This window comes from Phalangium opilio, unplaced genomic scaffold (genome assembly GCF_054372755.1).
Source record: "Phalangium opilio isolate 3A_F unplaced genomic scaffold, DU_Popi_V2 ptg000101l_1, whole genome shotgun sequence".
Taxonomy (NCBI): domain Eukaryota; kingdom Metazoa; phylum Arthropoda; class Arachnida; order Opiliones; family Phalangiidae; genus Phalangium; species Phalangium opilio.
Genome location: NW_028324204.1, coordinates 1,101,080 through 1,116,062, shown reverse-complemented (window position 1 = coordinate 1,116,062; position 14,983 = coordinate 1,101,080).

The following is a 14,983-nucleotide window of genomic DNA, read 5'->3' as shown; positions in this document are numbered from 1 at the left end:
ATATGCCTAATAACATATTTAAATGAAATGAAGATCGTATGTGCCAGATTTAAGATATTCAACTTTCGAGGCTAAGTTAAACATAGTATGCAATAACTTAAGTAATTTTCGAGTTCTTTCTCAGGTTTCATTTCTTTTATGACTTACTTTAAAGGACGTTCCCGGTATACGCTAGATGGTTTCTGATAGCGTTATATATGCCTAATAACATATTTAAATGAAATGAAGATCGTATTTGCCAGATTAGGGATATTCAACTTTCAAAGCTAAGTTGAATATAGTATGAAATAACTTAAGTCATTTTCCAGATCTTTCTCAGGTTTCATTTCTTTTATGACTTATTTTAAAACCCGTTCCCGGTATACGCTAGATGGTTTCTGATAGCGTTATATATGCCTAATAACATATTTAAATGAAATGAAGATCGTATTTGCCAGATCTAAGATATTCAACTTTCAAAGCTAAGTTGAATATAGTATGAAATAACTTAAGTCATTTTCGAGATCTTTCTCAGGTTTCATTTCTTTTATGACTTATTTTAAAACCCGTTCCCGGTATACGCTAGATGGTTTCTGATAGCGTTATATATGCCTAATAACATATTTAAATGAAATGAAGATCGTATTTGCCAGATCTAAGATATTCAACTTTCAAAGCCAAGTTGAATATAGTATGCAATAACTTAAGTCATTTTCGAGATCTTTCTCAGGTTTCATTTCTTTTATGACTTACTTTAAAACCCGTTCCCGGTATACGCTAGATGGTTTCTGATAGCGTTATATATGCCTAATAACATATTTAAATGAAATGAAGATCGTATTTGCCAGATCTAAGATATTCAACTTTCAAAGCTAAGTTGAATATAGTATGCAATAACTTAAGTCATTTTCGAGATCTTTCTCAGGTTTCATTTCTTTTATGACTTATTTTAAAACCCGTTCCCGGTATACGCTAGATGGTTTCTGCTAGCGTTATATATGCCTAATAACATATTTAAATTAAATGAAGATCGTATGTGCCAGATTTAAGATATTCAACTTTCAAGGCTAACTTGATTATAGTATGCAATAACTTAAGTAATTTTCGAGATCTTTCTCAGGTTTCATTTATTTTATAACTTACTTTAAAGGCCGTTCCCGGTATACGCTAGATGGTTTCTGATAGCGTTATATATGCCTAATAACATATTTAAATGAAATGAAGATCGTATGTGCCAGATTTAAGATATTCAACTTTCGAGGCTAAGTTAAACATAGTATGCAATAACTTAAGTAATTTTCGAGTTCTTTCTCAGGTTTCATTTCTTTTATGACTTACTTTAAAGGACGTTCCCGGTATACGCTAGATGGTTTCTGATAGCGTTATATATGCCTAACAACATATTTAAATGAAATGAAGATCGTATTTGCCAGATTAGGGATATTCAACTTTCAAAGCAAAGTTGAATATAGTATGAAATAACTTAAGTCATTTTCGAGATCTTTCTCAGGTTTCATTTCTTTTATGACTTATTTTAAAACCCGTTCCCGGTATACGCTAGATGGTTTCTGATAGCGTTATATATGCCTAATAACATATTTAAATGAAATGAAGATCGTATTTGCCAGATCTAAGATATTCAACTTTCAAAGCCAAGTTGAATATAGTAAGCAATAACTTAAGTCATTTTCGAGATCTTTCTCAGGTTTCATTTCTTTTATGACTTACTTTAAAGGCCGTTCCCGGTATACGCTAGATGGTTTCTGATAGCGTGATATATGCCTAATAACATATTTAAATGAAATGAAGATCGTATGTGCCAGAATTAAGATATTCAACTTTCGAGGCTAAGTTAAACATAGTATGCAATAACTTAAGTAATTTTCGAGTTCTTTCTCAGGTTTCATTTCTTTTATGACTTACTTTAAAGGACGTTCCCGGTATACGCTATATGGTTTCTGATAGCGTTATATATGCCTAATAACATATTTAAATGAAATGAAGATCGTATTTGCCAGATTAGGGATATTCAACTTTCAAAGCTAAGTTGAATATAGTATGAAATAACTTAAGTCATTTTCCAGATCTTTCTCAGGTTTCATTTCTTTTATGACTTATTTTAAAACCCGTTCCCGGTATACGCTAGATGGTTTCTGATAGCGCTATATATGCCTAATAACATATTTAAATGAAATGAAGATCGTATTTGCCAGATCTAAGATATTCAACTTTCAAAGCTAAGTTGAATATAGTATGAAATAACTTAAGTCATTTTCGAGATCTTTCTCAGGTTTCATTTCTTTTATGACTTATTTTAAAACCCGTTCCCGGTATACGCTAGATGGTTTCTGATAGCGTTATATATGCCTAATAACATATTTAAATGAAATGAAGATCGTATTTGCCAGATCTAAGATATTCAACTTTCAAAGCCAAGTTGAATATAGTATGCAATAACTTAAGTCATTTTCGAGATCTTTCTCAGGTTTCATTTCTTTTATGACTTACTTTAAAACCCGTTCCCGGTATACGCTAGATGGTTTCTGATAGCGTTATATATGCCTAATAACATATTTAAATGAAATGAAGATCGTATTTGCCAGATCTAAGATATTCAACTTTCAAAGCTAAGTTGAATATAGTATGCAATAACTTAAGTCATTTTCGAGATCTTTCTCAGGTTTCATTTCTTTTATGACTTATTTTAAAACCCGTTCCCGGTATACGCTAGATGGTTTCTGCTAGCGTTATATATGCCTAATAACATATTTAAATTAAATGAAGATCGTATGTGCCAGATTTAAGATATTCAACTTTCAAGGCTAACTTGATTATAGTATGCAATAACTTAAGTAATTTTCGAGATCTTTCTCAGGTTTCATTTATTTTATAACTTACTTTAAAGGCCGTTCCCGGTATACGCTAGATGGTTTCTGATAGCGTTATATATGCCTAATAACATATTTAAATGAAATGAAGATCGTATGTGCCAGATTTAAGATATTCAACTTTCAAAGCTAAGTTGAATATAGTATGAAATAACTTAAGTCATTTTCCAGATCTTTCTCAGGTTTCATTTCTTTTATGACTTATTTTAAAACCCGTTCCCGGTATACGCTAGATGGTTTCTGATAGCGTTATATATGCCTAATAACATATTTAAATGAAATGAAGATCGTATTTGCCAGATCTAAGATATTCAACTTTCAAAGCCAAGTTGAATATAGTATGCAATAACTTAAGTCATTTTCGAGATCTTTCTCAGGTTTCATTTCATTTATGACTTACTTTAAAGGCCGTTCCCGGTATACGCTAGATGGTTTCTGATAGCGTGATATATGCCTAATAACATATTTAAATGAAATGAAGATCGTATGTGCCAGATTTAAGATATTCAACTTTCGAGGCTAAGTTAAACATAGTATGCAATAACTTAAGTCATTTTCGAGATCTTTCTCAGGTTTCATTTCTTTTATGACTTATTTTAAAACCCGTTCCCGGTATACGCTAGATTGTTTCTGCTAGCGTTATATATGCCTAATAACATATTTAAATTAAATGAAGATCGTATGTGCCAGATTTAAGATATTCAACTTTCAAGGCTAACTTGATTATAGTATGCAATAACTTAAGTAATTTTCGAGTTCTTTCTCAGGTTTCATTTATTTTATAACTTACTTTAAAGCCGTTCCCGGTATACGCTAGATGGTTTCTGATAGCGTTATATATGCCTAATAACATATTTAAATGAAATGAAGATCGTATTTGCCAGATTAGGGATATTCAACTTTCAAAGCTAAGTTGAATATAGTATGAAATAACTTAAGTCATTTTCGAGATCTTTCTCAGGTTTCATTTCTTTTATGACTTATTTTAAAACCCGTTCCCGGTATACGCTAGATGGTTTCTGATAGCGTTATATATGCCTAATAACATATTTAAATGAAATGAAGATCGTATTTGCCAGATCTAAGATATTCAACTTTCAAAGCTAAGTTGAATATAGTATGAAATAACTTAAGTCATTTTCGAGATCTTTCTCAGGTTTCATTTCTTTTATGACTTATTTTAAAACCCGTTCCCGGTATACGCTAGATGGTTTCTGATAGCGTTATATATGCCTAATAACATATTTAAATGAAATGAAGATCGTATTTGCCAGATCTAAGATATTCAACTTTCAAAGCTAAGTTGAATATAGTATGAAATAACTTAAGTCATTTTCGAGATCTTTCTCAGGTTTCATTTCTTTTATGACTTATTTTAAAACCCGTTCCCGGTATACGCTAGATGGTTTCTGATAGCGTTATATATGCCTAATAACATATTTAAATGAAATGAAGATCGTATTTGCCAGATCTAAGATATTCAACTTTCAAAGCTAAGTTGAATATAGTATGCAATAACTTAAGTCATTTTCGAGATCTTTCTCAGGTTTCATTTCTTTTATGACTTATTTTAAAACCCGTTCCCGGTATACGCTAGATGGTTTCTGCTAGCGTTATATATGCCTAATAACATATTTAAATTAAATGAAGATCGTATGTGCCAGATTTAAGATATTCAACTTTCAAGGCTAACTTGATTATAGTATGCAATAACTTAAGTAATTTTCGAGATCTTTCTCAGGTTTCATTTATTTTATAACTTACTTTAAAGGCCGTTCCCGGTATACGCTAGATGGTTTCTGATAGCGTTATATATGCCTAATAACATATTTAAATGAAATGAAGATCGTATGTGCCAGATTTAAGATATTCAACTTTCGAGGCTAAGTTAAACATAGTATGCAATAACTTAAGTAATTTTCGAGTTCTTTCTCAGGTTTCATTTCTTTTATGACTTACTTTAAAGGACGTTCCCGGTATATGCTAGATGGTTTCTGATAGCGTTATATATGCCTAATAACATATTTAAATGAAATGAAGATCGTATTTGCCAGATTTAAGATATTCAACTTTCGAGGCTAAGTTAAACATAGTATGCAATAACTTAAGTAATTTTCGAGTTCTTTCTCAGGTTTCATTTCTTTTATGACTTACTTTAAAGGACGTTCCCGGTATACGCTAGATGGTTTCTGATAGCGTTATATATGCCTAATAACATATTTAAATGAAATGAAGATCGTATTTGCCAGATTAGGGATATTCAACTTTCAAAGCAAAGTTGAATATAGTATGATATAACTTAAGTCATTTTCGAGATCTTTCTCAGGTTTCATTTCTTTTATGACTTATTTTAAAACCCGTTCCCGGTATACGCTAGATGGTTTCTGATAGCGTTATATATGCCTAATAACATATTTAAATGAAATGAAGATCGTATTTGCCAGATCTAAGATATTCAACTTTCAAAGCTAAGTTGAATATAGTATGAAATAACTTAAGTCATTTTCGAGATCTTTCTCAGGTTTCATTTCTTTTATGACTTATTTTAAAACCCGTTCCCGGTATACGCTAGATGGTTTCTGATAGCGTTATATATGCCTTATAACATATTTAAATGAAATGAAGATCGTATTTGCCAGATCTAAGATATTCAACTTTCAAAGCCAAGTTGAATATAGTATGCAATAACTTAAGTCATTTTCGAGATCTTTCTCAGGTTTCATTTCTTTTATGACTTACTTTAAAACCCGTTCCCGGTATACGCTAGATGGTTTCTGATAGCGTTATATATGCCTAATAACATATTTAAATGAAATGAAGATCGTATTTGCCAGATCTAAGATATTCAACTTTCAAAGCTAAGTTGAATATAGTATGCAATAACTTAAGTCATTTTCGAGATCTTTCTCAGGTTTCATTTCTTTTATGACTTATTTTAAAACCCGTTCCCGGTATACGCTAGATGGTTTCTGCTAGCGTTATATATGCCTAATAACATATTTAAATTAAATGAAGATCGTATGTGCCAGATTTAAGATATTCAACTTTCAAGGCTAACTTGATTATAGTATGCAATAACTTAAGTAATTTTCGAGATCTTTCTCAGGTTTCATTTATTTTATAACTTACTTTAAAGGCCGTTCCCGGTATACGCTAGATGGTTTCTGATAGCGTTATATATGCCTAATAACATATTTAAATGAAATGAAGATCGTATGTGCCAGATTTAAGATATTCAACTTTCGAGGCTAAGTTAAACATAGTATGCAATAAGTTAAGTAATTTTCGAGTTCTTTCTCAGGTTTCATTTCTTTTATGACTTACTTTAAAGGACGTTCCCGGTATACGCTAGATGGTTTCTGATAGCGTTATATATGCCTAATAACATATTTAAATGAAATGAAGATCGTATTTGCCAGATTTAAGATATTCAACTTTCGAGGCTAAGTTAAACATAGTATGCAATAACTTAAGTAATTTTCGAGTTCTTTCTCAGGTTTCATTTCTTTTATGACTTACTTTAAAGGACGTTCCCGGTATACGCTAGATGGTTTCTGATAGCGTTATATATGCCTAACAACATATTTAAATGAAATGAAGATCGTATTTGCCAGATTAGGGATATTCAACTTTCAAAGCAAAGTTGAATATAGTATGAAATAACTTAAGTCATTTTCGAGATCTTTCTCAGGTTTCATTTCTTTTATGACTTATTTTAAAACCCGTTCCCGGTATACGCTAGATGGTTTCTGATAGCGTTATATATGCCTAATAACATATTTAAATGAAATGAAGATCGTATTTGCCAGATCTAAGATATTCAACTTTCAAAGCTAAGTTGAATATAGTATGAAATAACTTAAGTCATTTTCGAGATCTTTCTCAGGTTTCATTTCTTTTATGACTTATTTTAAAACCCGTTCCCGGTATACGCTAGATGGTTTCTGATAGCGTTATATATGCCTAATAACATATTTAAATGAAATGAAGATCGTATTTGCCAGATCTAAGATATTCAACTTTCAAAGCCAAGTTGAATATAGTATGCAATAACTTAAGTAATTTTCGAGATCTTTCTCAGGTTTCATTTCTTTTATGACTTACTTTAAAACCCGTTCCCGGTATACGCTAGATGGTTTCTGATAGCGTTATATATGCCTAATAACATATTTAAATGAAATGAAGATCGTATTTGCCAGATCTAAGATATTCAACTTTCAAAGCTAAGTTGAATATAGTATGCAATAACTTAAGTCATTTTCGAGATCTTTCTCAGGTTTCATTTCTTTTATGACTTATTTTAAAACCCGTTCCCGGTATACGCTAGATGGTTTCTGCTAGCGTTATATATGCCTAATAACATATTTAAATTAAATGAAGATCGTATGTGCCAGATTTAAGATATTCAACTTTCAAGGCTAACTTGATTATAGTATGCAATAACTTAAGTAATTTTCGAGATCTTTCTCAGGTTTCATTTATTTTATAACTTACTTTAAAGGCCGTTCCCGGTATACGCTAGATGGTTTCTGATAGCGTTATATATGCCTAATAACATATTTAAATGAAATGAAGATCGTATGTGCCAGATTTAAGATATTCAACTTTCGAGGCTAAGTTAAACATAGTATGCAATAACTTAAGTAATTTTCGAGTTCTTTCTCAGGTTTCATTTCCTTTATGACTTATTTTAAAGGACGTTCCCGGTATACGCTAGATGGTTTCTGATAGCGTTATATATGCCTAATAACATATTTAAATGAAATGAAGATCGTATTTGCCAGATTAGGGATATTCAACTTTCAAAGCTAAGTTGAATATAGTATGAAATAACTTAAGTCATTTTCGAGATCTTTCTCAGGTTTCATTTCTTTTATGACTTATTTTAAAACCCGTTCCCGGTATACGCTAGATGGTTTCTGATAGCGTTATATATGCCTAATAACATATTTAAATGAAATGAAGATCGTATTTGCCAGATCTAAGATATTCAACTTTCAAAGCCAAGTTGAATATAGTATGCAATAACTTAAGTCATTTTCGAGATCTTTCTCAGGTTTCATTTCTTTTATGACTTACTTTAAAGGCCGTTCCCGGTATACGCTAGATGGTTTCTGATAGCGTTATATATGCCTAATAACATATTTAAATGAAATGAAGATCGTATTTGCCAGATCTAAGATATTCAACTTTCAAAGCTAAGTTGAATATAGTATGCAATAACTTAAGTCATTTTCGAGATCTTTCTCAGGTTTCATTTATTTTATAACTTACTTTAAAGGCCGTTCCCGGTATACGCTAGATGGTTTCTGATAGCGTTATATATGCCTAATAACATATTTAAATGAAATGAAGATCGAATGTGCCAGATTTAAGATATTCAACTTTCGAGGCTAAGTTAAACATAGTATGCAATAACTTAAGTAATTTTCGAGATCTTTCTCAGGTTTCATTTATTTTATAACTTACTTTAAAGGCCGTTCCCGGTATACGCTAGATGGTTTCTGATAGCGTTATATATGCCTAATAACATATTTAAATGAAATGAAGATCGTATGTGCCAGATTTAAGATATTCAACTTTCGAGGCTAAGTTAAACATAGTATGCAATAAGTTAAGTAATTTTCGAGTTCTTTCTCAGGTTTCATTTCTTTTATGACTTACTTTAAAGGACGTTCCCGGTATACGCTAGATGGTTTCTGATAGCGTTATATATGCCTAATAACATATTTAAATGAAATGAAGATCGTATTTGCCAGATTTAAGATATTCAACTTTCGAGGCTAAGTTAAACATAGTATGCAATAACTTAAGTAATTTTCGAGTTCTTTCTCAGGTTTCATTTCTTTTATGACTTACTTTAAAGGACGTTCCCGGTATACGCTAGATGGTTTCTGATAGCGTTATATATGCCTAACAACATATTTAAATGAAATGAAGATCGTATTTGCCAGATTAGGGATATTCAACTTTCAAAGCAAAGTTGAATATAGTATGAAATAACTTAAGTCATTTTCGAGATCTTTCTCAGGTTTCATTTCTTTTATGACTTATTTTAAAACCCGTTCCCGGTATACGCTAGATGGTTTCTGATAGCGTTATATATGCCTAATAACATATTTAAATGAAATGAAGATCGTATTTGCCAGATCTAAGATATTCAACTTTCAAAGCTAAGTTGAATATAGTATGAAATAACTTAAGTCATTTTCGAGATCTTTCTCAGGTTTCATTTCTTTTATGACTTATTTTAAAACCCGTTCCCGGTATACGCTAGATGGTTTCTGATAGCGTTATATATGCCTAATAACATATTTAAATGAAATGAAGATCGTATTTGCCAGATCTAAGATATTCAACTTTCAAAGCCAAGTTGAATATAGTATGCAATAACTTAAGTAATTTTCGAGATCTTTCTCAGGTTTCATTTCTTTTATGACTTACTTTAAAACCCGTTCCCGGTATACGCTAGATGGTTTCTGATAGCGTTATATATGCCTAATAACATATTTAAATGAAATGAAGATCGTATTTGCCAGATCTAAGATATTCAACTTTCAAAGCTAAGTTGAATATAGTATGCAATAACTTAAGTCATTTTCGAGATCTTTCTCAGGTTTCATTTCTTTTATGACTTATTTTAAAACCCGTTCCCGGTATACGCTAGATGGTTTCTGCTAGCGTTATATATGCCTAATAACATATTTAAATTAAATGAAGATCGTATGTGCCAGATTTAAGATATTCAACTTTCAAGGCTAACTTGATTATAGTATGCAATAACTTAAGTAATTTTCGAGATCTTTCTCAGGTTTCATTTATTTTATAACTTACTTTAAAGGCCGTTCCCGGTATACGCTAGATGGTTTCTGATAGCGTTATATATGCCTAATAACATATTTAAATGAAATGAAGATCGTATGTGCCAGATTTAAGATATTCAACTTTCGAGGCTAAGTTAAACATAGTATGCAATAACTTAAGTAATTTTCGAGTTCTTTCTCAGGTTTCATTTCCTTTATGACTTATTTTAAAGGACGTTCCCGGTATACGCTAGATGGTTTCTGATAGCGTTATATATGCCTAATAACATATTTAAATGAAATGAAGATCGTATTTGCCAGATTAGGGATATTCAACTTTCAAAGCTAAGTTGAATATAGTATGAAATAACTTAAGTCATTTTCGAGATCTTTCTCAGGTTTCATTTCTTTTATGACTTATTTTAAAACCCGTTCCCGGTATACGCTAGATGGTTTCTGATAGCGTTATATATGCCTAATAACATATTTAAATGAAATGAAGATCGTATTTGCCAGATCTAAGATATTCAACTTTCAAAGCCAAGTTGAATATAGTATGCAATAACTTAAGTAATTTTCGAGATCTTTCTCAGGTTTCATTTCTTTTATGACTTACTTTAAAACCCGTTCCCGGTATACGCTAGATGGTTTCTGATAGCGTTATATATGCCTAATAACATATTTAAATGAAATGAAGATCGTATTTGCCAGATCTAAGATATTCAACTTTCAAAGCTAAGTTGAATATAGTATGCAATAACTTAAGTAATTTTCGAGTTCTTTCTCAGGTTTCATTTCCTTTATGACTTATTTTAAAGGACGTTCCCGGTATACGCTAGATGGTTTCTGATAGCGTTATATATGCCTAATAACATATTTAAATGAAATGAAGATCGTATTTGCCAGATTAGGGATATTCAACTTTCAAAGCTAAGTTGAATATAGTATGAAATAACTTAAGTCATTTTCGAGATCTTTCTCAGGTTTCATTTCTTTTATGACTTATTTTAAAACCCGTTCCCGGTATACGCTAGATGGTTTCTGATAGCGTTATATATGCCTAATAACATATTTAAATGAAATGAAGATCGTATTTGCCAGATCTAAGATATTCAACTTTCAAAGCCAAGTTGAATATAGTATGCAATAACTTAAGTCATTTTCGAGATCTTTCTCAGGTTTCATTTCTTTTATGACTTACTTTAAAACCCGTTCCCGGTATACGCTAGATGGTTTCTGATAGCGTTATATATGCCTAATAACATATTTAAATGAAATGAAGATCGTATTTGCCAGATCTAAGATATTCAACTTTCAAAGCTAAGTTGAATATAGTATGCAATAACTTAAGTCATTTTCGAGATCTTTCTCAGGTTTCATTTCTTTTATGACTTATTTTAAAACCCGTTCCCGGTATACGCTAGATGGTTTCTGCTAGCGTTATATATGCCTAATAACATATTTAAATTAAATGAAGATCGTATGTGCCAGATTTAAGATATTCAACTTTCAAGGCTAACTTGATTATAGTATGCAATAACTTAAGTAATTTTCGAGATCTTTCTCAGGTTTCATTTCTTTTATGACTTACTTTAAAGGACGTTCCCGGTATACGCTAGATGGTTTCTGATAGCGTTATATATGCCTAATAACATATTTAAATGAAATGAAGATCGTATTTGCCAGATTTAAGATATTCAACTTTCGAGGCTAAGTTAAACATAGTATGCAATAACTTAAGTAATTTTCGAGTTCTTTCTCAGGTTTCATTTCTTTTATGACTTACTTTAAAGGACGTTCCCGGTATACGCTAGATGGTTTCTGATAGCGTTATATATGCCTAATAACATATTTAAATGAAATGAAGATCGTATTTGCCAGATTAGGGATATTCAACTTTCAAAGCAAAGTTGAATATAGTATGATATAACTTAAGTCATTTTCGAGATCTTTCTCAGGTTTCATTTCTTTTATGACTTATTTTAAAACCCGTTCCCGGTATACGCTAGATGGTTTCTGATAGCGTTATATATGCCTAATAACATATTTAAATGAAATGAAGATCGTATTTGCCAGATCTAAGATATTCAACTTTCAAAGCTAAGTTGAATATAGTATGAAATAACTTAAGTCATTTTCGAGATCTTTCTCAGGTTTCATTTCTTTTATGACTTATTTTAAAACCCGTTCCCGGTATACGCTAGATGGTTTCTGATAGCGTTATATATGCCTAATAACATATTTAAATGAAATGAAGATCGTATTTGCCAGATCTAAGATATTCAACTTTCAAAGCCAAGTTGAATATAGTATGCAATAACTTAAGTCATTTTCGAGATCTTTCTCAGGTTTCATTTCTTTTATGACTTACTTTAAAACCCGTTCCCGGTATACGCTAGATGGTTTCTGATAGCGTTATATATGCCTAATAACATATTTAAATGAAATGAAGATCGTATGTGCCAGATTTAAGATATTCAACTTTCGAGGCTAAGTTAAACATAGTATGCAATAAGTTAAGTAATTTTCGAGTTCTTTCTCAGGTTTCATTTCTTTTATGACTTACTTTAAAGGACGTTCCCGGTATACGCTAGATGGTTTCTGATAGCGTTATATATGCCTAATAACATATTTAAATGAAATGAAGATCGTATTTGCCAGATTTAAGATATTCAACTTTCGAGGCTAAGTTAAACATAGTATGCAATAACTTAAGTAATTTTCGAGTTCTTTCTCAGGTTTCATTTCATTTATGACTTACTTTAAAGGACGTTCCCGGTATACGCTAGATGGTTTCTGATAGCGTTATATATGCCTAACAACATATTTAAATGAAATGAAGATCGTATTTGCCAGATTAGGGATATTCAACTTTCAAAGCAAAGTTGAATATAGTATGAAATAACTTAAGTCATTTTCGAGATCTTTCTCAGGTTTCATTTCTTTTATGACTTATTTTAAAACCCGTTCCCGGTATACGCTAGATGGTTTCTGATAGCGTTATATATGCCTAATAACATATTTAAATGAAATGAAGATCGTATTTGCCAGATCTAAGATATTCAACTTTCAAAGCTAAGTTGAATATAGTATGAAATAACTTAAGTCATTTTCGAGATCTTTCTCAGGTTTCATTTCTTTTATGACTTATTTTAAAACCCGTTCCCGGTATACGCTAGATGGTTTCTGATAGCGTTATATATGCCTAATAACATATTTAAATGAAATGAAGATCGTATTTGCCAGATCTAAGATATTCAACTTTCAAAGCCAAGTTGAATATAGTATGCAATAACTTAAGTAATTTTCGAGATCTTTCTCAGGTTTCATTTCTTTTATGACTTACTTTAAAACCCGTTCCCGGTATACGCTAGATGGTTTCTGATAGCGTTATATATGCCTAATAACATATTTAAATGAAATGAAGATCGTATTTGCCAGATCTAAGATATTCAACTTTCAAAGCTAAGTTGAATATAGTATGCAATAACTTAAGTCATTTTCGAGATCTTTCTCAGGTTTCATTTCTTTTATGACTTATTTTAAAACCCGTTCCCGGTATACGCTAGATGGTTTCTGCTAGCGTTATATATGCCTAATAACATATTTAAATTAAATGAAGATCGTATGTGCCAGATTTAAGATATTCAACTTTCAAGGCTAACTTGATTATAGTATGCAATAACTTAAGTAATTTTCGAGATCTTTCTCAGGTTTCATTTATTTTATAACTTACTTTAAAGGCCGTTCCCGGTATACGCTAGATGGTTTCTGATAGCGTTATATATGCCTAATAACATATTTAAATGAAATGAAGATCGTATGTGCCAGATTTAAGATATTCAACTTTCGAGGCTAAGTTAAACATAGTATGCAATAACTTAAGTAATTTTCGAGTTCTTTCTCAGGTTTCATTTCCTTTATGACTTATTTTAAAGGACGTTCCCGGTATACGCTAGATGGTTTCTGATAGCGTTATATATGCCTAATAACATATTTAAATGAAATGAAGATCGTATTTGCCAGATTAGGGATATTCAACTTTCAAAGCTAAGTTGAATATAGTATGAAATAACTTAAGTCATTTTCGAGATCTTTCTCAGGTTTCATTTCTTTTATGACTTATTTTAAAACCCGTTCCCGGTATACGCTAGATGGTTTCTGATAGCGTTATATATGCCTAATAACATATTTAAATGAAATGAAGATCGTATTTGCCAGATCTAAGATATTCAACTTTCAAAGCCAAGTTGAATATAGTATGCAATAACTTAAGTCATTTTCGAGATCTTTCTCAGGTTTCATTTCTTTTATGACTTACTTTAAAACCCGTTCCCGGTATACGCTAGATGGTTTCTGATAGCGTTATATATGCCTAATAACATATTTAAATGAAATGAAGATCGTATTTGCCAGATCTAAGATATTCAACTTTCAAAGCTAAGTTGAATATAGTATGCAATAACTTAAGTCATTTTCGAGATCTTTCTCAGGTTTCATTTCTTTTATGACTTATTTTAAAACCCGTTCCCGGTATACGCTAGATGGTTTCTGCTAGCGTTATATATGCCTAATAACATATTTAAATTAAATGAAGATCGTATGTGCCAGATTTAAGATATTCAACTTTCAAGGCTAACTTGATTATAGTATGCAATAACTTAAGTAATTTTCGAGATCTTTCTCAGGTTTCATTTATTTTATAACTTACTTTAAAGGCCGTTCCCGGTATACGCTAGATGGTTTCTGATAGCGTTATATATGCCTAATAACATATTTAAATGAAATGAAGATCGTATGTGCCAGATTTAAGATATTCAACTTTCGAGGCTAAGTTAAACATAGTATGCAATAAGTTAAGTAATTTTCGAGTTCTTTCTCAGGTTTCATTTCTTTTATGACTTACTTTAAAGGACGTTCCCGGTATACGCTAGATGGTTTCTGATAGCGTTATATATGCCTAATAACATATTTAAATGAAATGAAGATCGTATTTGCCAGATTTAAGATATTCAACTTTCGAGGCTAAGTTAAACATAGTATGCAATAACTTAAGTAATTTTCGAGTTCTTTCTCAGGTTTCATTTCTTTTATGACTTACTTTAAAGGACGTTCCCGGTATACGCTAGATGGTTTCTGATAGCGTTATATATGCCTAACAACATATTTAAATGAAATGAAGATCGTATTTGCCAGATCTAAGATATTCAACTTTCAAAGCTAGGTTGAATATAGTATGAAATAACTTAAGTCATTTTCGAGATCTTTCTCAGGTTTCATTTCTTTTATGACTTATTTTAAAACCCGTTCCCG